The 26,497-nt window shown below is 42.5% G+C and overlaps 1 pseudogene; it reads left to right on the forward strand.

The window, feature by feature from the left end:
* The first annotated feature begins 250 nt into the window (after positions 1–250).
* LOC115189918 (macrophage mannose receptor 1-like) overlaps positions 251–26,497 on the forward strand; it is a 44,467-nt pseudogene continuing 18,220 nt past the window's right edge.

The following is a 26,497-nucleotide window of genomic DNA, read 5'->3' on the forward strand; positions in this document are numbered from 1 at the left end:
CTGTTCAGTGTACCAGTGTGTTGTTGTACTGTTCATGTACCAGTGTGTTTATTAGTGTACTGTTCATGTACCAGTGTGTTTGTGTACTGTTCATGTACCAGTGTGTTATTTGTGTACTGTTCATGTACCAGTGTGATTTGTGTACATGGACTATTTATGTCATATGCAACTTTATCTCCTTGTCTTATACAAGACACACACACTCACACTCACACACTCACACACTCACACACTCACACACTCACACACACACACAGGCCTGTATGGTAGACAGGGTGCTCCACTGTGGACGGGGCTGAATGCTCTGGAAGAGGACAGTGGGTGGCAGTGGATCAGTGGGAAGCCTCTACGCTACTTCCGCTGGGACTCTGGTGAGTCCTCACCTCCACACTATTCCCTTCATGCTGCACTACGTTGGACCAGGGTCAGTTACTTATATAGGGGACCAGGGTCAGTTACTCTATATAGGGGACCAGGGTCAGTTACTCTATAGGGGACCAGGGTCAGTTACTCTATATAGGGGACCAGGGTCAGTTACTCTATATAGGGGACCAGGGTCAGTTTACTTACTCTATATAGGGGACCAGGGTCAGTTTACTCTATATAGGGGACCAGGGTCAGTTACTCTATATAGGGGACCAGGGTCAGTTACTCTATATAGGGGGACCAGGGTCAGTTACTCTATATAGGGGACCAGGGTCAGTTACTCTATATATAGGGGACCAGGGTCAGTTTACTCCTATATAGGGGAACCAGGGTCAGTTACTCTATATAGGGGACCAGGGTCAGTTACACTATATAGGGGACCAGGGTCAGTTACTCTATATAGGGGACCAGGGTCAGTTACTCTATATAGGGGACCAGGGTCAGTTACTCTATATAGGGGATCAGGGTCAGTTACTCTATATAGGGGACCAGGGTCAGTTACTCTATATAGGGGACCAGGGTCAGTTACTCATATAGGGGACCAGGGTCAGTTACTCTATATAGGAGAAAAAGGACCAGGTCAGTTACACTATATAGGGGACCAGGGTCAGTTACTCTATATAGGGGACCAGGGTCAGATACTCTATATAGGGTACCAGGGTCAGTTACTCTATATAGGGGACCAGGGTCAGTTACTCTATATAGGGGACCAGGGTCAGTTACTCTATATAGGGGACCAGGGTCAGTTACTCTATATAGGGGACCAGGGTCAGTTACTCTATATAGGGGACCAGGGTCAGTTACTCTATATAGGGGACCAGGGTCAGTTACTCTATATTGGGGACCAGGGTCAGTTACACTATATAGGGAAAAGGACCAGGGGCAGTTACTCTATATAGGGGACCAGGGTCAGTTACACTATATAGAGGAAAAGGACCAGGGTCAGTTACTCTATATAGGGGAAAAGGACCAGGGTCAGTTACTCTATATAGGGGACCAGGGTCAGTTACTCTATATAGGGGACCAGGGTCAGTTTACTCTATATAGGGGACCAGGGTCAGTTACACTATATAGGAGACAGGGTTAGTTACTCTATATAGGGGACCAGGGTCAGTTACTCTATATAGGGACCAGGGTTAGTTACTCTATATAGGGGACCAGGGTCAGTTACTCTATATAGGGGACCAGGGTCAGTTACACTATATAGGGGACCAGGGTCAGTTACTCTATAGGGGACCAGGGTCAGATACTCTATATAGGGGACAGGGTCAGTTACTCTATTATAGGGGATCAGGGTCAGTTACTCTATATAGGGGACCAGGGTCAGTTACTCTATATAGGGGCAAAAGGACCAGGAGTCAGTTACACTATATAGGGGACCAGGGTCAGTTACTCTATATAGGGGACCGGGTCAGTTACTCTATATAGGGTACCAGGGTCAGTTACTCTGTATAGGGGACCAGGGTCATTTACCTATATAGGGGACCAGGGTCAGTTACACTATAGGGAACCAGGTCAGTTACTCTATATAGGGGACAGGGTCAGTTACTCTATATAGGGGACCAGGGTCAGATACTCTATATGGGGGACCAGGGTCAGTTACTCTATATAGGGGACCAGGGTCAGTTACTCTATATAGGGGACCAGGGTCAGTTACTCTATATAGGGGACCAGGGTCAGTTACTCTATATAGGGGACCAGGGTCAGTTACTCTATATAGGGGACCAGGGTCAGTTACTCTATATTGGGGACCAGGGTCAGTTACTCTATATAGGGGACCAGGGTCAGTTACTCTATATAGGGGACCAGGGTCAGTTACTCTATATTGGGAACCAGGGTCAGTTACACTATATAGGGAAAAGGACCAGGGTCAGTTACTCTATATAGGGGACCAGGGTCAGTTACACTATATAGGGGAAAAGGACCAGGGTCAGTTACTCTATATAGGGGAAAAGGACCAAGGTCAGTTACTCTATATAGGGGAAAAGGACCAGGGTCAGTTACACTATATAGGGGACCAGGGTCAGTTACTCTATATAGGGGACCAGGGTCAGTTACACTATATAGGGGAAAAGGACCAGGGTCAGTTACTCTATATAGGGGAAAAGGACCAGGGTCAGTTACACTATATAGGGGACCAGGGTCAGTTACTCTATATAGGGGACCAGGGTCAGTTACTCTATATAGGGGACCAGGGTCAGTTACACTATATAGGGGACCAGGGTCAGTTACTCTATATAGGGGACCAGGGTCAGTTACTCTATATAGGGGACCAGGGTCAGTTACTCTATATAGGGGACCAGGGTCAGTTACTACACTATATAGGGGAAAACGACCAGGGTCAGTTACACTATATAGGGGACCAGGGTCAGTTACTCTATATAAGGGAACAGGGTCAGTTACTCTATAGGGGACCAGGGTCAGTTACTCTATATAGGGGACCAGGGTCAGTTACTCTATATAGGGGAAAGGGACCAGGGTCAGTTGCTCTATATAGGGGACCAGGGTCAGTTACTCTATATAGGGGAAAGGGACCAGGGTCAGTTACTCTATATAGGGGACCAGGGTCTGTTACTCTATATAGGGGAAAAGGACCAGGGTCAGTTACTCTATACAGGGGACCAGGGTCAGTTACTCTATATAGGGGAAAAGGACCAGGGTCAGTTACTCTATCTAGGGGACCAGGGTCAGTTACACTATATAGGGGACCAGGGTCAGTTACTCTATATAGGGGAAAAGGACCAGGGTCAGTTACTCTATATAGGGGACCAGGGTCAGTTACTCTATATAGGGGAAAAGGACCAGGGTCAGTTACACTATATAGGGGACCAGGGTCAGTTACACTATATAGGGGAAAAGGACCAGGGTCAGTTACTCTATATAGGGGACCAGGGTCAGTTACTCTATATAGGGGAAAAGGACCAGGGTCAGTTACTCTATATAGGGGACCAGGGTCAGTTACTCTATATAGGGGACCAGGGTCAGTTACACTATATAGGGGACCAGGGTCAGTTACTCTATATAGGGGACCAGGGTCAGTTACTCTATATAGGGGACCAGGGTCAGTTACACTATATAGGGGACCAGGGTCAGTTACACTATATAGGGGACCAGGGTCAGTTACTCTATATTGGGGAAAAGGACCAGGGTCAGTTACTCTATATAGTGGACCAGGGTCAGTTACTCTATATAGGGGAAAAGGACCAGGGTCAGTTACTCTATATAAGGGAAAAGGACCAGGGTCAGTTACTCTATATAGGGGACGAGGGTCAGTTACTCTAAATAGGGGACGAGGGTCAGTTACACTATATAGGGGAAATGTACCAGGTTCAGTTACTATATAGGGGACCAGGGTCAGTTACTCTATATAGGGGAAAAGGACCAGGGTCAGTTACTCTATATAGGGGACCAGGGTCAGTTACACTATATAGGGGACCAGGTTCAGTTACTCTATATAGGGGACCAGGGTCAGTTACTCTATATAGGGGACCAGGGACTGTTACTCTATATAGGGGACCAGGGTCAGTTACACTATATAGGGGACCAGGGTCAGTTACTCTATATAGGGGACCAGGGTCAGTTACTCTACATAGGGGACGAGGGTCAGTTACTCTATATAGGGGACCAGGGTCAGTTACTCTATATAGGGGACCAGGGACAGTTACTCTATATAGGGGACCAGGTGAACCCTTTGGGATTTTAAATGGGACTCTGGTGAGAACATTAAACATTTGTTAATGTTACTATTTCTGTCTTCAGATGGAGTGACATAGCTGTTAGTCTTCAGATGTAGTGACATAGCTGTTAGTCTTCAGATGTATTGACATAGCTGTTAGTCTTCAGGTGTAGTGACATAGCTGTTAGTCTTCAGATGTAGTGACATAGCTGTTAGTCTTCAGATGTAGTGACATAGCTGTTAGTCTTCAGATGTAGTGACATAGCTGTTAGTCTTCAGATGTAGTGACATAGCTGTTGTTGTTGTTTGTCTGTAGGTCACCCTCTCTCTGATCCTGGTCAGATGTGTGGACTGGTTGACCCAGCTCAGCAGTCCTACTGGCAGAGCTCCTTGTGCTCCAAGAAACATGGCTACATCTGTCAGAAAGACCCACCTACACCCCCCGTTCACCCAGGTAGGTCTGTCAGAAAGACCTCACTACACAATTTTATCCAGTCCAGTCCATTTTAATCCAGTCTAGTTTTCATTTCAATCTTGTACAGTTTGTTTTAATTATGTTCAGTCCATTTTAATCCAGTCTAGTCTCGTCCATTTCAATCTTGTACATTTTGTTTTAATTATGTTCAGTCCATTTTAATCCAATATAGTCCTTTCAATCTTGTACAGTTTGTTTTAATTATGTTCAGTCCATTTTAGTCCAGTCTAGTCTAGTCCATTTCAATCTTGTACAGTTTTTTTTAATTATGTTCAGTCCTTTTTAGTCCAGCTCATTTTTGTATTATTTTGTTTATTATGGGCGGTGTATTTCTTTTATTTCTACAATGTGTTTCCCTGTGTTGGTGATCAACAGAAGAGACAGGTTTCTGCTCCAGTCCGTGGATTCCCTACGCTGCCAGGTGCTTCCTCCTCCAGCGTACTAAGAAGACCTGGACAGAGGCTCAGACGGAATGTCGGAAGGACGGAGGCGACCTGGCCAGCATCCACAACATTGAGCAGCACAGCTTTGTGATGTCACAGCTGGGATATGGTCAGTGAAACACAGATACGCTCACACGTTAGACAGCCAGTGAAAAGGCTAACTCCATCTCTCCCACCTCTCTTCCTCTGTCCCAGCGGCCGCTGACGAGCTGTGGATCGGGATGAACGATGTCAAGACGTCACTACTGTTTGACTGGAGCGACCAATCCGCTGTCACCTTCACCAGGTGGGAGGAAGCCATGCCAATGGGGGGCAACTGTGTCCTGGTCAGGGGAGAGGTATGGTACCATCATCCCCCCTCCACACTGACCCTAACCCTTACACCCCCTAACCATGCCCCTAACCCTAACCCTCACACCCCCTAACCCTAACAACTCCTATTTTTATTTTGTTTAACCTTTATTTAACTAGGTAAGTCAGTTAAAAACAAATTCTTATTTACAATGACGGCCTACCAGGGGCAGAACGAAAGATTTTTACCTTGTCAGCTTGGGGATTCAACCTAGCAGGTCCCGTGTGGCTCAGTTGGTAGAGCATGGTGTTTGCAAGGCCAGGGTTGTGGGTTAGATTCCCACGGGGGACCAGTACGTAAAAACATTTTTAATGAAATGTACGCATTCACTGCTGTAAGTCGCTCTGGATAAGAGCGTCTGCTAACCTCTATGGGCTAGCCCATAGACAGCCAGTGGAACAGCGTGGCGCGAAATACAAAAACCTCTATTTTACACAATTTTAAAGATAAGACTCTCGTTATTCTAACCACATTGTCCGATTTCAAAAAGACTTTACAGTGAAAGCAAAACATTAGATTATGTTAGGAGAGTACATAGCCAAAAATAATCACAGCCATTTTCCAAGCAAGTATATATGTCACAAAACCCAAAACACAGCTAAATGAAGCACTAACCTTTGATGATCTTCATCAGATGACACTCCTAGGACATTATGTTATACAATACATGCATGTTTTGTTCCATCAAGTTCATATTTATATCAAAAAACAGCTTTTTAAATTGGCGTGTGATGTTCAGAAAATGTATTCCCACCGAAAACTTCCGGTGAATTCACTAAATTACGCATCATAAACGTTGACAAAATACATAACAATTATTTTAAGAATTATAGATACAGTTAACCCTAACACCCCCTAACCCTAACACCCCTAACCCTAACACTCCCTAACCCTCCCTAACCCTAACACTCCCTAACCCTAACATCCCTAACCCTGTCATCCCCTGGCCCTAACACGCCCTAACCCTGGCCCTAACACCCCCTAACCATAACACCCCCTAACCCTAACACCCCTTAACCATAACACCCCCTAACCCTGGCCCTAACACTCCCTAACCCTGGCCCTAACACTCCCTAAACCTGGCCCTAACACTCCCTAACCCTAACCCAAACTACCCATTCACAACCACACCAACCTCTCCCTCCTTGACGGTGTCCTGTGTGACTGTGTCTGTCTTGCAGCAGGGCAGGTGGGCTACCCAGGTGTGTGAGAACCAGCATGGTTTCATCTGTATGAAGAAATCTACCTCCAAACCCTCAGGGGACCAGGTGGATACTTACCCAGGCTGCAAACCGGTGAGTGGACAGCCAGGGGGAGCAGCTTTCAGCCAGGGGAGCAGAGTTCAGCCAGGGGGAGCAGAGTTCAGCCAGGGGGAGCAGAGTTCAGCCAGGGGGAGCAGAGTTCAGCCAGGGGGAGCAGAGTTCAGCCAGGGGGAGCAGAGTTCAGCCAGGGAGAGCAGAGTTCAGCCAGCGGAGCAGAGTTCAGCCAGCGGGAGCAGAGTTCAGCCAGGGGAGCAGAGGTCATGCTCTATAGCGCTGATGTTCTCCGGAATAGCCACATATATGGCTCTCCGCACCGGAGACTGAGGTTCAAGCCTCGATTCAAGCCTTCCTGATGTCACTCCCACTTCTCCACCTCTGTTTCCAAGTGTCTGAATAAAGTAGAAAAAACATTCTGTAAATGTGCCAGATTTAGTCAGCTAGCTAGTTGTCAACTGTAGTCCCTGGGCAGGTAGATAGATAATCAACATTTACATCAAAAATCTAATCAAATCAAATGTTATTTGTCACGTGCACCGAATACAACAGGTGTAGACAATGAAACGATTAACCAACAATGCAGTTTTAAGAAAAAATAAGTGTTAAGTATTTACTAAATAAACTGAAGTAAACAATAAATAAATAAATAAATACAAATACATTTTTTTAAACGAAAATGAAAAAAAATAATAATAATTTATGAGCAACAATAAAATAAAGTTAATGAGGCTATATACAGGGGGTACTGGTACAGAGTCAAGGTGCGGAGGCACCAGTTAACCTCTCTGGGCTCGGTGGGAGAGTACATAGACGCAAATAATCACACAGCCATTTTCAAAGCAAGCATATATGTCACAAAAACCCAAATCACAGCTAAATGCAGCACTAACCTTTGATGATATTCATCATATGACACTCCTAGGACATTATGTTATACAATACATGCATGCTTTGTTCAATCAAGTTCATATTTATATCAAAAACAAGCTTTTTACATTAGCATGTGATGTTCAGAACTAGCATACCCACCGAAAACTTCCGGTGAATTTACTAAATTACTCATGATAAACGTTGACAAAATACATAAGAATTATTTAAGAATTATAGATACAGAACTCCTTTATGCAAACGCTATTGTCACGGTTGTCTTCGTCTTCTGACGATAGTGCGAAATCGTCATCAGAAAAGGTAGACCAATACGCAGCAGGTACGTGTATGCTCATTTTGACTTTTATTTTACTATCAAAAGAACACTCCAAAACAACAAAACACAAAAACGAAAACGAACGAACAACAAACAGTATGGCAAAGCCTAGGGCTGAACACAGAACAATCACCCACACCTAACAAACACACCCTCCTATATGGGACTCTCAATCAAAGGCAGATAGACAACACCTGCCTTCAACTGAGAGTCCCAACCCCAATTAACCAGACATAGAAACAGACATACTAGACTAGACATAGAATAACTGAAAACCAAACAGCGCCCAAAAACCCCGAAATACTTAAACCAAATGACCCTTCACCAAAACACACCACCCCGAACCACATAAAACGAATACCTCTGCCACGCCCTGACCAAACTACAAAAACAATTAACCTTATACTGGCCAGGACGTGACAGCTATGTCAGATTTTAAAATAGCTTTTCGGCGAAAGCACATTTTGCAATATTCTGAGTACATAGCTTGGCCATCACGGCTAGCTAATTTGACACCCACCAAGTTTGGGGCAACCTAAACTCAGAATTTCTATTAGAAAAATTGGATTACCTTTGCTGTTCTTCGTCAGAATGCACTCCCAGGACTTCTACTTCAACAACAAATGTTGTTTTGGTTCCAAATAATCCATAGTTATGTCCAAATACCTCAGTTTTGTTCGTGTTCAGTTCACTATCCGAAGGGTAACGCGCGAGCACATTTCGTGACCAAAAATTTCAAAATATTCCTTTACCATACTTAGAAGCATGTCAAACGCCGTTTAAAATCTATTTTATGCTATTTTTCTTGTAAAATAGCGATAATATTCCAACCGGACAATGTTGTATTCATTCAAAGAGTGAAAGAAAAAAATGGTGAGGTCTTGTGAATGCGCATCTCCAGTCTTACTGTCCCCAGGCAGACCACTTACAAACTCTGCTTCTGTACTTTGCCCAGAGACAGGAGACGCGTCATTCCGCTTTTTGAATGCTTTAGAGAGCCAATGGAAGCCTTAGAAAGTGTCACGTAGCAGCACAGATGCTGTAATTTCGATAGAGATGCAACAGAAGGACTACAAATTGTCAGACAGGCCACTTCCTGCATGGAATCTTCTCAGGTTTTTGCCTGCCATATGAGTTCTGTTATACTCACAGACACCATTCAAACAGTTTTAGAAACTTTAGAGTGTTTTCTATCCAAATCTAAATAATATGCATATCCTCGTTTCTGGGCAAGAGTAGTAACCAGTTTAAATTGGATACGTTTTTTATCCGGCCGTGAAAATACTGCCCCCTAGCCCAGACAGGTTAGTAATGAGACTATATACAGGGGGTACTGGTACAGAGTCAATGTGTGGGGGTACAGGTTAGTCGAGTTAATTGAGGGAATATGTACATATACAGTAGGTAGAGGTAAAGGGACTATACCATAGATAATAAACAGAGAGAAGCAGCAGCGTAAAAATGGGGAAAACCGGGGGGGGGGTGGGGTAGGTCAATGCAAATAGTCTAGGTAGCATTTGGTTAACAGAGAGAACAGTCTATGACTAGGGTGGCTGGAGTCTTTGGTAATTTTTAGGGCCTTCCTCTGACACCGCCTGGTATAGAAGTCCTGGATGGCAGGAAGCTTGGCCCCAGTGATGTACTGGGCCGTACGCACTACCCTCTGTAGTGCCTTGCGGTCGGAGGCCGAGCAGCTGCCATACCAGGCGGTGACGCAACCAGTCAGAATGCTCTCGATGGTGCATCTGTAGGACTTTTTGAGGATCTGAGGATCCATGCCAAATTTTCTCAGTCTCCTGAGGGGGAATAGGCATTGTCATTCCCTCTTCACGACTGTCTTGGTGTGCTTGGACCGTGATAGTTTGTTGGTAATGTGGACACCAAGGAACTTGAAGCTCTCAACCTGCTCCACTACAGCCCCGTCGACGATAATGGGGGCGTGGTGCTCGCTCCTTTTCCTGTAGTCCACGATCATCTCCTTTGTCTTGATCACGTTGAGGGAGAGGTTGTTGTCCTGGCACCATACTGCCAGGTCTCTGACCTCCTCCCTATAGGCTGTCTCATCGTTGTCGGTGATCAGGCCTACCACTGTTGTTTTGTCGGCAAACTTAATGAGGATGTTGGAGTCGTACTTGCCCTTGCAGTCATGAGTGAACTGGGAGGACAGGAGGGGATTGCGCATGCACCCCTGAGGGGCCCCCGTGTTGAGGATCAGCGTGGCAGATGTGTTGTTACCTACCCTTACCACCTGCGGGCGGCCCGTCAGGAAGTCCAGGATCCAGTTGCAGAGGGAGGTGTTTAGTCCCAGGGTCCTTAGCTTAGTGATGAGCTTTGAGGGCACTATGGTGTTGAACGCTGAGCTGTAGTCAATTAATAACATTCTCACATAGGTGTTCCTTTTGTCCAGGTGGGAAAGGGCAGTGTGGAGTGCAATAGAGATTGCGTCATCTGTGGATCTGTTGGGTCTGGTATGCAAATTGGAGTGGGTTTAGGATTTCTGGGATAATGGTGTTGATGTGATACATAACCAGCCTTACACCTAGAACAGCTCTACAGTCTAACAGCTGTTTCTGACCCTGTTTGTCTCTCTGAAGCATTGGACCAGGCACGGCTCCTACTGCTACTTTGTGGGCCCAGAGATCAAGACCTTTGATGAGGCCAAAGAGACATGCAAGAGCTCACAGTCATATCTGGCAGATGTTTCTAGCAGGTAAGAGAGAAACCGGGATGTACTTCTCTATATCAGTAATGTGGACTAGATTAATTTGTCTAGATAATACATTGTCTAATGATCATGAGTTCCGGGTGGACAAAGTTCCATTATAATGTTTAAAATAATGTTCTACTCAAAAACAAATGCATAGTTTTTTCTTATTGGGTCCACTGTTATGTAATCACAGTTTTTGCTCTATACTGAAAGTGCTCCATCTTGAACCCTCGGCTGCTGACACCATTTTGGGGCACTGTGGACTAAAGGACAAACTGCTAAAATATAGTTTTTGAGTAAAATATACCTTTAACCATAATGTTTCAATAATGTCATAATGATAATGTGTCCAGGGTGGATAATGATCCATGATAATGATCCATAATAATGATCCATGATCACATGACATGATGCCACGATAATGATCCATGATAATGATCCATGTCACGGTTGTCGACTTCGTCTTCCGACGATAGTGCGAAATCGTCATCAGAAAAGGTAGACCAATACGCAGCAGGTACGTGTATGCTCATTTTGACTTTTATTTACTATCAACAATGAACGTACAAAAAATAACAAACGAAACGAGAACGAGCTAACAACCACAAACAGTCTGGCAAAGCCTAGGGCTGAACACAGAACAATCACCCACAAATCACAAACACAAACACACCCTTATATATGGGACTCTCAATCAAAGGCAGATAGACAACACCTGCCTTCAACCGAGAGTCCCAACCCCAATTAACCAACATAGAAACACACATACTAGACTCCACATAGAAATACCTAAACATAAACCAACACCCGGAATTACTAAAACCAACACCCTAAAATCAAACACACCACCCTGAACCACATCAAACAAATACCCTCTGTCACGCCCTGACCAAACTACAAACAATTAACCTTATATACTGGCCAGGACGTGACAGTACCCCCCCCTTAAAGGTGCTACCCCAGAAGCACCTTAAAAAAACAAAAAAATAATAATAAATAAATACCCCCAAACAATACCCAAAAGAAAAATTCCCCCTTACTAAAGGGAGGGAAGGGAGGGTGGCTGCCGTCAACGACGGCACTGTGCTACACCCCCCCTCCCCAACCCACCTATATTGGAGGCGGCTCAGGTTCTGGCCATTCCAGGCAGTCGGGGCAGTTCGGGGCAGTCTGGGCAGTCTGGGCAGTCTGGGCAGTCTGGGCAGTCTGGGCAGTCTGGCCACTCCGGCAGTTCAGCGCAGTCTGGCCACTCCGGCAGTTCAGCGCAGTCTGGCCACTCCGGCAGTTCAGCGCAGTCTGGCCACTCCGGCAGTTCAGCGCAGTCTGGCCACTCCGGCAGTTCAGGGCAGTCTGGCCACTCCGGCGACTGTTGACTGGCGGGCAGCTCCGACGACTGTTGACTGGCGGGCAGCTCCGGCGACTGTTGACTGGCGGGCAGCTCCGGCGACTGTTGACTGGCGGGCAGCTCCGGCGACTGTTGACTGGCGGGCAGCTCCGGCGACTGTTGACTGGCGGGCAGCTCCGGCGACTGTTGACTGGCGGGCAGCTCCGACGACTGTTGACTGGCGAGGCTGGGTTTATGCACTTGCCGTTTAGTGAGGGGAGCGGGAACAGGACGAGTCGGACGGGTGGACGCACTTCCGGGTCCGCACGAGAGACAGGAGCTGGAAACCCAGGGCTATGGAGGCGCACAGCCGGTCTAGATCTTACTACTGCACAACCCGCCTTGGCTCGATGGAACTAGTAGCCCTGCACGAGCGGAGTGCTCGTACAGGGCAGACTGGGCTGTGCAGGGGCTTGATGGTAGCCGTGCGTAGAGCGGGAGTTGGGTAGCCTGGTCCTCGGAGGTGTACCGGCGACCAGATGCGCTGCGCAGGCATCCTCCTACCAGGCTGGATGCCCGCTCTAGCACGGCACCTGCGAGGGGCTGGAATAACTCGCACCGGACTGTGCGTGCGTATGGGTGAGAGAGTGCGCTTCTCAGCAAAACATGGCGCTCCCCACCTCATACGCTCCTCCATATAACCACGGGTAGCTGGCTTCCGGCTCTTCCTTCGCCTAGCCAAACTACCCATGTGCCCCCCCCCAAAAAATTCTTGGGGGTGCCTCTCGTGCTTCTCCCTCAGCGCGTCTCTGGCCTCGTACCATCGCCTCTCCGCCTTGGCTGCCTCAATTTCCCACTGCGGGCGCTGATAATCCCCAGCCTGATGCCAAGGTCCGGCCCCGTCCAGAATTTCTTCCCAAGTCCACTTCTCTCGTTTGTCCTCCTCGAACGCCGTCTGCTCGTTCCTCTGCTGCTTGGTCGTGGTTTGGTGGGTGATTCTGTCACGGTTGTCGTCGGTGAATGAGGACCAAAATGCAGCAGGTACGTGTATGCTCATTTTGGCTTTTATTTACTATCAACAATGAACGTACAAAAAATAACAAAACGAAACGAGAACGAGCTAACAACCACAAACAGTCTGGCAAAGCCTAGGGCTGAACACAGAACAATCACCCACAAATCACAAACACACCCTTATATATGGGACTCTCAATCAAAGGCAGATAGACAACACCTGCCTTCAACTGAGAGTCCCAACCCCAATTAACCAACATAGAAACACACATACTAGACTCCACATAGAAATACCTAAACATAAACCAACACCCGGAATAACTAAAACCAACACCCTAAAATCAAACACACCACCCTGAACCACATCAAACAAATACCCTCTGTCACGCCCTGACCAAACTACAAACAATTAACCTTATATACTGGCCAGGACGTGACAATCCATGACCACGTGACATGATAATGATCCATTATAATGATCCATGATAATGATCCATGATCACGTGACATGATAATGTTCCACGATAATGTGTCCAGGGTGGATAATGTTATAATGATAATGTCTCTTAATAATAACGTGTCTAGGGTGGATAATGTTATAATGATAATGTTTTAATAATAACGTGTCCAGGGTGGATAATGTTATAATGATAATGTTTTAATAATAACGTGTCCAGGGTGGATAATGTTATAATGATAATGTTTTAATAATAATGTGTCCAGGGTGGATAATGCTTTCCTGATCAGCCTGGTTGGGTCCAGGCCAGAGCAACACTTCTGGATCGGACTCTCCAACCAGAACCACATCGACGACTTCACCTGGATGAACAGCAACAGGGTCAGATTCACCCACTGGAACACACAGATGCCAGGTAAGGGACAACTATAGAGATATAATAATACTATATATTGTAGTGACCATGTGTTTAGAAGCATGTTCATCAACTCCCACAAGGGAGCATGCTTTCTTGGGGGAGTCGATGGAGTGCAGGGCCAGAGAGTTGAGGGTTCACCGACCACTGAGGATAAGCTTACTCTCCCTATCTGTTTCATTACAATATTATATAACGATAATGTAGCATATTTATATAATATCAAACCTGTTGTAATTCTTTGGGGAGAAGGTGAATGGTGATGTTTAGATACAAGACTGTCTATGAAGGAGTAGTAGCCTGACTACAGCTCTATAGTAGGAGTCTGACTACAGTTCTATAGTAGGAGTCTGACTACAGTTCTATAGTAGGAGTCTCACTACAGTTCTATAGTAGCGAGTCTCATACTACAGTTCTATAGTAGGAGCCTGACTACAGTTCTATAGTAGGAGTCTGACTACAGTTCTATAGTAGGAGTCCTCACTACAGTTCTATAGTAGGAGTCTCACTACAGTTCTATAGTAGGAGTCTCATACTACTGTTCTATATAACTGAATATCATTGAACATGCTTATAGGTGCTCTTAGCTGTGAACCTGAATTTTGCTCTGTATTTGTGTTCTCTCTTTGCATCAACTTTGACTCAGGCAGTAGACAGGGTTGTGTGGCCATGACAACAGGGACTCTAGCTGGATTATGGGATGTGCTGAGCTGCACCAATCAGGAGAAGTATATCTGTAAACACCTGGCAGAAGGAGCGGGGCCAACAACAGAACCAATCACAACTGTCCCTCCGAGGTGCCATGAGGGCTGGTATCCTGTGGGGTCTCGGGACTTCTGCTTTAAGGTAGACATAACTTAGAATGAAACTAATATGTATTATGACTGTAGTAACAAACTCTGGAGAAGTTAAAACCTCTTAAAGATTAGACCCTTATTTTATTTTCTCCTACAATGACTAACCCAGGCTAACAGCCTGTAGCTCAGGCCCTGAACCAAGGATATGCATATTACTGGTACCATTTGAAAGGAAACACTTTGAAGTTTATGGAAATGTGAAATTAATGAAGGAGAATATAACACATTAGTTCTGGTAAAAGATAATACAAAGAAAAACCTAACCAGTTCTTTTGTATTTTTTGTACCATTGTCTTTGAAATGCAAGAGAAATGCCATAATTTATTATTCCAGCCCAGGTGCAATTTAGATTTTGTACACTAGATGGCATCAGTGTATGTAAAGTTTTAGACTGATCCAAAGAACCATAGCATTTCTGTTAAAAATTCAAGACATGCCCCAAATGTGCCTAATTTGTTATTATAACTTTTCATGTTCAAAATTGTGCACTCTCCTCAAACAATAGCATGGTAGTATTTCACTGTAATAGCTACTGTAACTTGGACAGTACAGTTAGATTAACAAGAATTTAAGCTTTCTGCCAATATCAGATATGTCTATATCCTGGGAAATTTTCTTGTTACTCAAAACCTCATGCTAATCGTATTAGCCTACGTTAGCTCAACCGTCCCGTGGAAGGTACACCGATCCCGAAGACGTTTTAATGTTGTTCTTCTCATTTGACATCTATACAGCAAGGTTCTACAATATAACAAAATAATAATAATATCTGCCATTTAGGAGACGTTTTTATCCACAGTCATGCATGCGTACATTTTACAGTATGGATGGTCTCGGGAATCAAACCCCACTATCCTGGTCTTGCAAGCACCATGTCCTACCAACGGATCTACATAGGTTCTAAGTCATTTAGGATAATGACCTGGTTTGTTCATCACTTAACCTGTCTGGGCCAGTGGGACGCTTGCGTTCCACCCTAATCAACAGCCAGTGGAATCGCGTCGCGCTAAATGCAAAAACCTCATAAATGCTATAACTTCAATTTCTCAAACATATGACTATTTTTACACCGTTTTATAGATACACCTCTCCTGAATCGAACCACGTTTTCCGATTTCAAAAAGGCTTTACAGCAAAAGCAAAACATTAGATTATGTCAGCAGGAGTACCCCAGCCAGAAATAATCACACAGCCATTTTCAAAGCAACTAGCATGCATCACAAATACCCAAAACACAGCTAAATGTCAGCACTAACCCTTTGACAACCTTCATTCAGATGGCACTCCTAGGGACATCTCATGTTACACAGCACATGCATTTTTTTGTTCGATAAAGTTAATTTTTATATATATAAAAACAGCATTTTACATCGGAGCATGACGTTCAGAAATCTTTTCCCTCAAATGCTTCCGACCGATGAATCAGCGCTACAATTTACAAATTACTATTCGAAAACATTGTTAAAATGTAATATTGTCATTCAAAGACTTATAGATTAACATGCCATCTCTTTGCCAGATTTAAAAATAACTTTACTGGGAAATCACACTTTGCAATAAACGACGTGGTATGCCCAGAAAAATAGTCTAGGCTATAAATGTTGGAGCCATCTTGGAACGATCAACCATCAAAAATACTATTGTAAATAATCCCTTACCTTTGATATCTTTATCAGAAGGCACTTCTAGGAATCTCAGGTCCATAACAAATGTAGTTTTGTTCAAAAAGTTAATAATTTATGTCCCAATAGTGTTAGCGCGCTCCGAAGGCTAGTGAAAATATATCGTGTGCGTCTGACTTGTCGTCAGGAATGAGCAAAGAAAATATATTTAAGTTCGTTCAAACATGTCAAACGTTGTATAACATAAATCTTTAGGGGCTTTTTCAACCAGGGCATCAATAATATTCCATTGGGACGGTTGCATTGTCTTTCAAAACGTTTCGAAAAGGGAGAGTACCCATGGGCGCCGACGTCACAATGGTAATGGCCCATCCCCTGTGACCAAGATAAACATCCTCTCTTTCAGTCAATTTTGATAGTAGGAGACTCAAACCACTTTGTAAAGACTGGGGACATCTAGTGGAAGCCATAGGACGTGCTAAATGAATCACAAGCCCCTGTGTGTTTCAATGGCAAATGTTTGAAGTGATATCCACACATCAGATTTCAGTTTCCTGTCAGGATTTGTCTCAGGGTTTTGACTGCCATATGAGTTCTGTGATACTCACAGACACCATTCAAACAGTTTTAGAAACTTTAGGGTGTTTTCTATCCAAATCAAACAATCATATGCATATTCTAGTTACTGGGCAGGAGTAGTAACCAGATTAAATCGGGTACGTTTTTTTATCCGGCCGTGCAAATACTGCCCCCTAGCCCTAACAGGTTTTAAGGATCTCTTCCTAACTGTAACAGATCATGATCCAGAGACAGTCTGTAGAAGAAGGATCTCTTCCTAACTGTAACAGATCAGGATCCAGAGACAGTCTGTAGAATAAGGATCTCTTCCTCACTGTAACAGATCATGATCCAGAGACAGTCTGTAGAATAAGGATCTCTTCCTAACTGTAACAGATCATGATCCAGAGACAGTCTGTAGAATAATTTATCTTCCTAACTGTAAGAGATCAGGATCCAGAGACAGTCTGTAGAATAAGGATCTCTTCCTCACTGTAACAGATCATGATCCAGAGACAGTCTGTAGTATAAGGATCTCTTCCTAACTGTAACAGATCAGGATCCAGAGACAGTCTGTAGTATAAGGATCTCTTCCTAACTGTAACAGATCAGGATCCAGAGACAGTCTGTAGAATAAGGATCTCTTCCTCACTGTAACAGATCAGGATCCAGAGACAGTCTGTGTCTTAAATGACAGTCTTTTCCCTGTGTGGTGCCCATGGGGCTCTGGTCAAAAGTAGTGCACTGCACATAGGGCTCTGGTCTAAAGTAGTGCACTACCCCATAGGGTTCTGGTCTAAAGTAGTGCACTACCCATAGGGCTCTGGTCTAAAGTAGTGCACTACCCCATAGGGCTCTGGTCTAAAGTAGTGCACTACCCCATAGGGCTCTGGTCTAAAGTAGTGCACTGAATAGGTTGTCTGTCTGGTCCAGTTCTTTACAGGGCCTCAGGCAGATAAGAAGACCTGGTTTGAGGCTCGGGACTTCTGCAGGGTGATTGGAGGAGACCTACTCAGCATACACAGCTCTACGGACCTCCAGTCTATGCATCATGTGTAAGTTCTTCAAACAACCTCACTTAAACACTCAGATATTCCAACACACACCTTTATCGATTAGCAACGATTCCAGACCCCCAAAAATCTTCGACAGGACTTATTCTAGGATCCATAGAGTCAACCTATAAAGGTTAAGTTACATATTTGTTACCTATAAAGGTTTAGTAACATGTTTGTTACCTATAAAGGTTTATTAACATGTTTGTTACCTATAAAGGTTTAGTAACATGTTTGTTACCTATAAAGGTTTATTAACATGTTTGTTACCTATAAAGGTTTAGTAACATAATTGTTACCTATAAAGGTTTAGTAACATGTTTGTTACAGTATATGACAGTTCTATTTCCACGTTCTTCCAGTTTTCTCAAACAAGGTCCACTAAGTGGGGCCCCAGACAAACCAATAATGTAATACTGCTAACTCACACTGATAGAAATTGTATTCCCTGCCATGGTGATAATATAGTATTGTTTTGGATACTGTAGCCATGGTGATAATATAGTATTGTTTTGGATACCGTAGCCATGGTGATAATATAATATTGTTTTGGATACCGTAGGCATGGTGATAAGATAGTATTGTTCTGGATACCATAACCATAGTGATAATATAGTATTGTTTTGGACACTGTAGCCATGGTGATTATATAGTATTGTTTTGGACACCGTAGCCATGGTAATAATGTGATATAATGTTTTAGATACCGTAGCGATGGTGGGACTTCCTGGATCGGCCTGAGTGCTCAGGATCCAAATGCTGGCTACGCCTGGACTGATGGGTCACCAGTGAGTTATGTTCACATAATAACACTAATTCTAATACTAGTACTACTACTAATTATAATATAATAGTAACACTACTACTACTACTACTACTACTACTACTACTACTACTACTACTACTACTAATAGTAATACCAATACTGCTACCAATAGTAATACTACTACTGCTACTAATAGTAATACTGCTACTACTACAACTACTACTACTACTACTACTACTAATAGTAATATTACTACTGCTACTACTACTAATAGTAATACTAGTAATACGACTAACAGTAATACTACTACTACTACTACTACTAGTAACACTACTACTACTACTACTACTACTACTACCACTACTAATAGTAACACTACTACTACTACTGCTAATAATAGTAATACTACTACTACTACTACTACTACTACTACTACTACTACTAACAATAATAATAATAATATTAATACTACGACTACTACTGCTACTAATAGTAATACTACTACTACTACTACTACTAATTATAAAAATAATATAGTTATACTACTACTACAAATTATAATAATAATAGTAATACTACTACTACTACTTCTAATTATAATAATACTAGTACTACTACTGCTACTAATATAATAATAATAGTAATACTACTACAACTACTAATTATAATAATACTAGTACTAATAGTAATACGGCTACTAATAGTAATAATACTATTACTACTACTACTAATACAATAGTAAAAGTAATACTACGACTACTACTAATTATAATAATAATAGTAATACTACTACTACTGCTACTACTACTACTAATAATACTACTACTACTACTAATAATACTACCACTACTACAACTGCTACTATTAATAATAATAGTAATACTACTAATATTACTACTAGTCATTGAAATACTACTACTACTATTACCACTACTACTTCTACTACTACTAATATACTACTACTACTACTACTACTACTACTACTACTAATATAATACTACTACTACTACTAATAATACTACTACTACTACAACTGCTACTAATTATAATAATAATAGTAATACTAATAATATTACTACTAGTCATAGAAGTACTACTACTACTACTAGTACCACTACTACTTCTACTACTACATATACTACTACTACTACTACTACTACTACTACTACTACTACTACTACTACTAATACAATAGTAAAAGTAATACTACGACTACTACTAATTATAATAATAATAGTAATACTACTACTACTACTACTACTACTAATATAATACTACTACTACTACTAATATAATACTACTACTACTACAACTGCTACTAATTATAATAATAATAGTAATACTACTAATATTACTACTAGTCATAGAAGTACTACTACACTACTAGTACCACTACTACTTCTACTACTACTAATATACTACTACTACTACTACTACTACTACTACTAATTATAATAATAGTAATACTACTATTATTACTACTACTACTACTACTACTATACTACTACTAAATATATATTACTACTACCACCACTACTAATAATAATAATAGTAATACTACTACTACTACTACTACTACTACTACTACTAATATAATACTACTACTACTACTACTACTACTACTACTACTACTATATATAATAAAATAATAGTAATACTACAACTACTACTACTAGTCATAGAAATACTACTACTGCTACTAGTACTACTACTACTTCTACTACTACTAATATAATACTACTCCTCCTACTACTACTACTACAACTAAAATAGTAATAATACTACTACTACTACTACTACTAATTCTAATTATAAGAGTAATACTACTATTATACTACTACTACTACACACAATAATATACTACTACTACTACTACTACTACTACTACTAACTAATATAATACTACTACTACTACTACTACTAATTAATAATAATAATAGTAATACTACTACTACTAATAATAATAATAATAGAAATACTACTACTACTACTGCTAGTCATAGAAATACTGCTACTACTACTACTAGTATTACTACTAGTACTACTACTACTAATAGCAATACTACTACTAATAGTAATACTACTACTAAAAGTAATACTACTACTACTACTACTACTAATTATAATAATACTAGTAATACTACTACTACTGCTAGTCATAGAAATACTGCTACTAATTATAATGCTACTACTACTACTACTACTAATGCTACTACTACTACTACTACTAATAGTAATACTACTACTACTACTACTACTACTACTAGTAATACTACTACTAGTAATACTACTAGTACTACTACTAGTAATACTATTACTACTACTACTACTACTAGTACTACTACTACTACTAGTAGTAGTTCTACTACTACTACTAGTAATACTACTACTACTACTAGTACTACTAATACTGCTAATTATAATAATGTGTTGCTGGTATTGTTCCTGAACACTTCCAACTGAACTGCCTCCCATGTTGGCTGATGTTTTTCCTCGAGGAATGTTCATGATTGTCTGTGATAGATTGGAAGTATTGTTCATCAGAAGTCTACCTCATGGGAAAGGTATATTTCTATTACAATGTGTTTGTCCTCAGCTGTCCTTCCAACACTGGATGGAGGGGGAACCCAACAACTACAACGGAGTGGAGTCCTGTGCTGAGATTTACTCTCACTGGGATGAAGAGGGATCCTGGAACGATGTAGACTGGGATGAAGAGGGATCCTGGAACGATGTAGACTGTGAGGTCTACAATGACTGGCTGTGTGAGATCCCTAAAGGTACTGTGAGGTATGGCTCAACGACTGGCTGTGTGAGATCCCTAAATGTACTGTGAGGTCAACAATGATGACTGTGTGAGATCCCTAAAGGTACTGTAATGTATGGCTCAATGACTGGCTGTGTGAGATCCCTAAAGATAATGTATGGCTCAATGACTGGCTGTGTAAGATCCCTAAAGTTACTGTAATGTATGGCTACAATGACTGTGTGAGATCCCTAAAGGTACTGTATGGCTCAATGACTGGCTGTGTGAGATCCCTGAAAGGAAATGCTTACTTACAAGCCCTTAATTAACCAACAATGCAGTTTAATGAAAAATAAGTTTTTTAAGAAAGTATTTACTAAAGAAACATTTAATTAAAAAAGAAGAAAAAAATCAAATCTAAAGATAACTAATTAATGCACATCAATAAAATAACAGTAACAAGGATATATGGGCTCCCGAGTGGCGCAGCGGTCTAAGGCACTGCATCTCAGTTGCCATACCAGGCGTTGATGCAACCAGTCAGGATGCTCTTGATGGTGCAGCATTAGAATTTTCTGAGGATCTGAGGATCCATGACACATCTTTTCAGCCTACTGAGGGGAATAGCAGTGTTTGTGCCCTCTTCACGACTGTCTTGGTGTGTTTGGACCATGATAGTTTGTTGGTGATGTGGACACCAAGGAACTTGAAGCTCTCAACCTGCTCCACTACAGCCCCGTCGATGAGAATGGGGGCGTGCTAGGCAGGTTACCTTGGTGTTCTTGGGCACAGGCACTATGTCAATCTGCTTGAAACATGTTTCATGTTACAGACCCGGTTAGGGACAGATTGAAAATGTCAGTGAAGACACTTGCCAGTTGGTCAGCGCATGCTCGGAGTACACGTCCTGGTAATCCGTCTGTCTCTGCGGCCTTGTGAATGTTGACCTGTATAAAGGTCTTACTCACATCGGCTACGGAGAGTGTGATCACACAGTCATCTAGAACAGCTGGTGCTCTCATGTATGCTTCAGTGTTGCTTGCCTCGAAGCACGCATAGAAGCAATTTAGCTCATCTGGTAGGCTTGCGTCAATGGGCAGCTTGCAGCTGTGCTTCCCTTTGTAGTCTGTAATAGTTTGCAAACCCTGCCACATCCGACGAGCATCGGGGCCGGTGTAGTGGGATTCAATCTTTGTCCTGTATTGAAGCTTTGCCTGTTTGATGGTTCATTGAAGGGCATAGCGGGATTTCTTATAAGTTTCCGGGTTAGAGTTGTTGTGTCTTTGGGCACCATTAACTGAAGACATGTTTATCAAAATAACTCCCTGTAATTATTATCACGCGATTAAACTGATTAATCGTTTAACTGTAATTAACTAGGAGATCGGGGCACCAAGGAAAATATTCAGATTACAAAGTTATAATTTTCCTAATATAACTTTCCTATATTATAACATCATATTCTATTATAGTATAGGCCGATTATCTTCTGATTTAAATGGTGTATTTTACCTCACGTCCAGTCTCATTCCAAACGTCATAAATTGTTGTATCTGCATGAACCCAGCCTTTACTAAAAGTCATCCATACATCAATTGTCTTAAAATCATTTATTTACTAAACTAAGTAATTCACAGAAAGCATACAAACAGTAATTATCGTCACAAAGAATTGGTAGAGTAATGTGCCCTGGTGGGCTAAACCGGCATGGCTGGTGTCTTGTTAAAAACAAAGGGTCATAAAGGGCAGCTGAGAAGACACTACAGAGTTCATAAATATTAACAATTGATATGCTAATCCTTTGCACATGAACGCTCACTCATTCGGGAACAATTGCAATCAATATATATTTACACTCAGTGTGTCGTCGGGATCCTTGTTGGAGAGTTTTTGTCCTGTTGGAGAGTTTTTTGTCCGCGTTCTCTCTCTCTTGGTTAGAATGGATCTTTCAGAGCGACATTCATTAATGTCGTTATAGAATGGATGTTTTGTCGGTCTTCGCGTTGGATGAAATCGAGTACTTAGCTGCTGACTAATAATTAATATCAAAGACTTGTTCTTATTCTGTTGGTATCGATAGTCTAAAAGTTAACCACGTGGTGTAGTTAACTTTCAGTAGAGGAATTGGATGGTCAAACCTATTGGCCAACTCGTAATGGAGTGGAGGCCTGGTCTGATGAAAGAAAAGCAGGGTGGGGGTTTTTATACGTGAACATAGAACAGGCTTGTCACATGACGCCTGGTCCTGTCTGTGTCCTTGGGGGGCGTGCCGATGACTGATTTAAGCTTTGAACAGAAATACATTCTATCACAAACATCAGTACATAGCATCTCAACGTATTCCAATAGCTTTATCCTTATTAATACATTTTATACAACCATTTAGATGCAAGTCCCATAGCTGAGGCTATATTTAAACAGTATTATGGTAATATGGCTATATTGTCTCTTCTGAGTATCACAAAATTGTACCAAGCGGACCAGTTCGTAGCTGGATTCTTCACCAATCTTTTATACCTTCTCCAGAACATAAATGTCGTTCGGTTCCCCAATTTTGTGAGTTGGAAGAATTTCCTTTGTCTCTCTATGAACCCCTCTGTGTCTCAACTGGCCCATGCGGCAGGACATTCTCCTTTAGAACTTTACGACCCCTTCACACAGGGCCTGGGTGGGGGGAGGTAGGTTGGGGGATGGTGCAAGGGGAAGGGGGTCAACTGTCCTCCCTGTACTCAAAGAGGGCAACGTCATGACAGAGTCCTGCTCCTTGAAAGCAGCAGCTCTACCCTTTAGCTCAGTGCGGATGTTGCCTGTAATCCATGGTTGAGGTATGTATCCTTCTGGTTGAGGTATGCACATAAGGTCACTGTGGGGACAACGTCGTCGATGCACTTATTGATGAAGCCATGACTGATGTGGTATACTCCTCAATGCCATCGGAAGAATCCCAGAACATTTTCCAGTCTGTGCAGCAAAACAGTACTGTAGCTTAGCATCTGCATCATCTGAACACTTCCAAATCGAGTGAGTCACTGGTACTTCCTGCTTTAGTTTTTGCTTGTTAGCAGGAATCAGGTGGATAGTTATGGTCAGATTTGCCAAATGGAGGGCGAGAGAAATCTTTGTACGCGTCTCTGTGTGTAGAGTAAAGGTGGTCTAGTGTTTTTTTTTCTCTGGTTGCACATGTAACATGTTGGTAGAAAGGAGGTAGAACTGATTTAAGTTTCCCTGCATTAAAGTCTCCGGCCACTAGGTGCGCAATGAGGTTCTGGTCAAAAGTGCATCACTATAAAAGGAAGACATTCAGGATGTAGCGCCTCTGTCTGTGGGACGGAAGTATTTTAGTCGACCTCACGTGCATGATTAGTAATCTTACTGGGACCAGAAGGCTTCAGTTTAATGAGCTAACAGACTTCTCTCTCCTCTTCTCTTCTCCATTCTCCTCCTCTTTTCTCTGTGGCATTACAGGAGTGACCCCACTACCTCCTCCCAACAACACCGTCCCTGGTAAGTCCCCTTGACAGTACGCATCCCATAGCTCCCAGGACTCCCTGGAAAATATTGGCAAGTGTTGATGAGTTGTCTATCACTCTTAAATTAATGAATAAATTAATGTGCTCACCACATTAAAAGTATACATTTTTTCAGGACGCATTGTGGTATGCTAGTTTGGACTTTGGAATGCAGTCCAAACGGCCTATGACAAGTCCCCTCGAGAGACCGAGGGACAAGTACCCTCGAGAGACCGAGTGGACAAGTCCCCTTCTAGAGACTACACCAAGCAGATAAGTCCCTTCTGTGGAGACTACACCAAGCAGATAAGTCTCTAGAGGGGACTTATGTGCTTGGTCTCTAGAGGGGACTTATGTGCTTGGTCTAGAGGGGGCTTATCTGCTTGGTCTCTAGAGGGGACTTATGTGCTTGGTCTCTAGAGGGGACTTATCTGCTTGGTCTCTAGAGGGGACTTATGTGCTTGGTCTCTAGAGGGGACTTATCTGCTTGGTCTCTAGAGGGGACTTACTGCTTGGTCTCTAGAGGGGACTTATCTGCTTGGTCTCTAGAGGGGACTTACTGCTTGGTCTCTAGAGGGGACTTATCTGCTTGGTCTCTAGAGGGGACTTATGTGCTTGGTCTCTAGAGGGGACTTATCTGCTTGGTCTCTAGAGGGGACTTATCTGCTTGGTCTCTAGAGGGGACTTATGTGCATTATCTCTAGAGGGGACTTACTGCTTGGTCTCTAGAGGGGGCTTATTGCTTGGTCTCTAGAGGGGAATTATGTGCTTTGTCTCTAGTCTAGACCAAGCAGATAACTTATTTGAGTATTTTCTAATCCTGCCTAGAGTATAATGTGACAGAGGATGGCTGGCTGGAGTTTGGAGGCTCTCAATTTCTTTAATACTGAACTGCTGGCCATGGAGGGCGCCAGACACTACTGTCAACAGAGGCATGGGGACCTTGTTGTTATCAACGGACTAACAGAAAATACATTTCTGTGGAAAAAGGTAAACACCTATAGTTTCGCTATAGTCCTGCCTTCAAACACGTTGGCAGAGCTATATACACCAGTGGTGTAAAGTACTTAAGTAAAAATACTTTAAAGTACTAGTTAAGTACTTCTACTTCACTACATTCCTAAAGAAAGTGATATGTTTTTTACTCCATACACTTTCCCTGACACCCAAAAGTAACATTTTGAATATTTAGCAGGACAGGAAAATGGTCCAATTCACACACTAATCAATCCCTGGTAATCCTTACTGCCTCTGATCTGACGGACTCACGGAACACAAAGGCTTCGTTTGTAAATTATGTCTGAGTGTGGAGTGTGCCCCTGGCTATCCGTAAATACAACATTTTGCTTAATATAAGGAATTTGACAAATACTTTTGATACTTAAGTATATTAAAAAAACATACTTTAAGACTTTTACTCAAGAAGTATTTTACTGGGTGACTTTCATTTTATATTAAGGTATCTTTACTTTTACTCAATTATGACAATTGGGCAATTTTCCCACCACTGATATACACTGAATCCACAAACATTAAGAACACCTTTCTAACATTGAGTTGCACCCCCTTTTGCCCTCAATTCGTCGGGGCTTGGACTCTACAAGGTGTCGAAACGGACGGTAGCCCATGTTG

Source organism: Salmo trutta, unplaced genomic scaffold (genome assembly GCF_901001165.1).
Source record: "Salmo trutta unplaced genomic scaffold, fSalTru1.1, whole genome shotgun sequence".
Lineage (NCBI taxonomy): Eukaryota > Metazoa > Chordata > Actinopteri > Salmoniformes > Salmonidae > Salmo > Salmo trutta.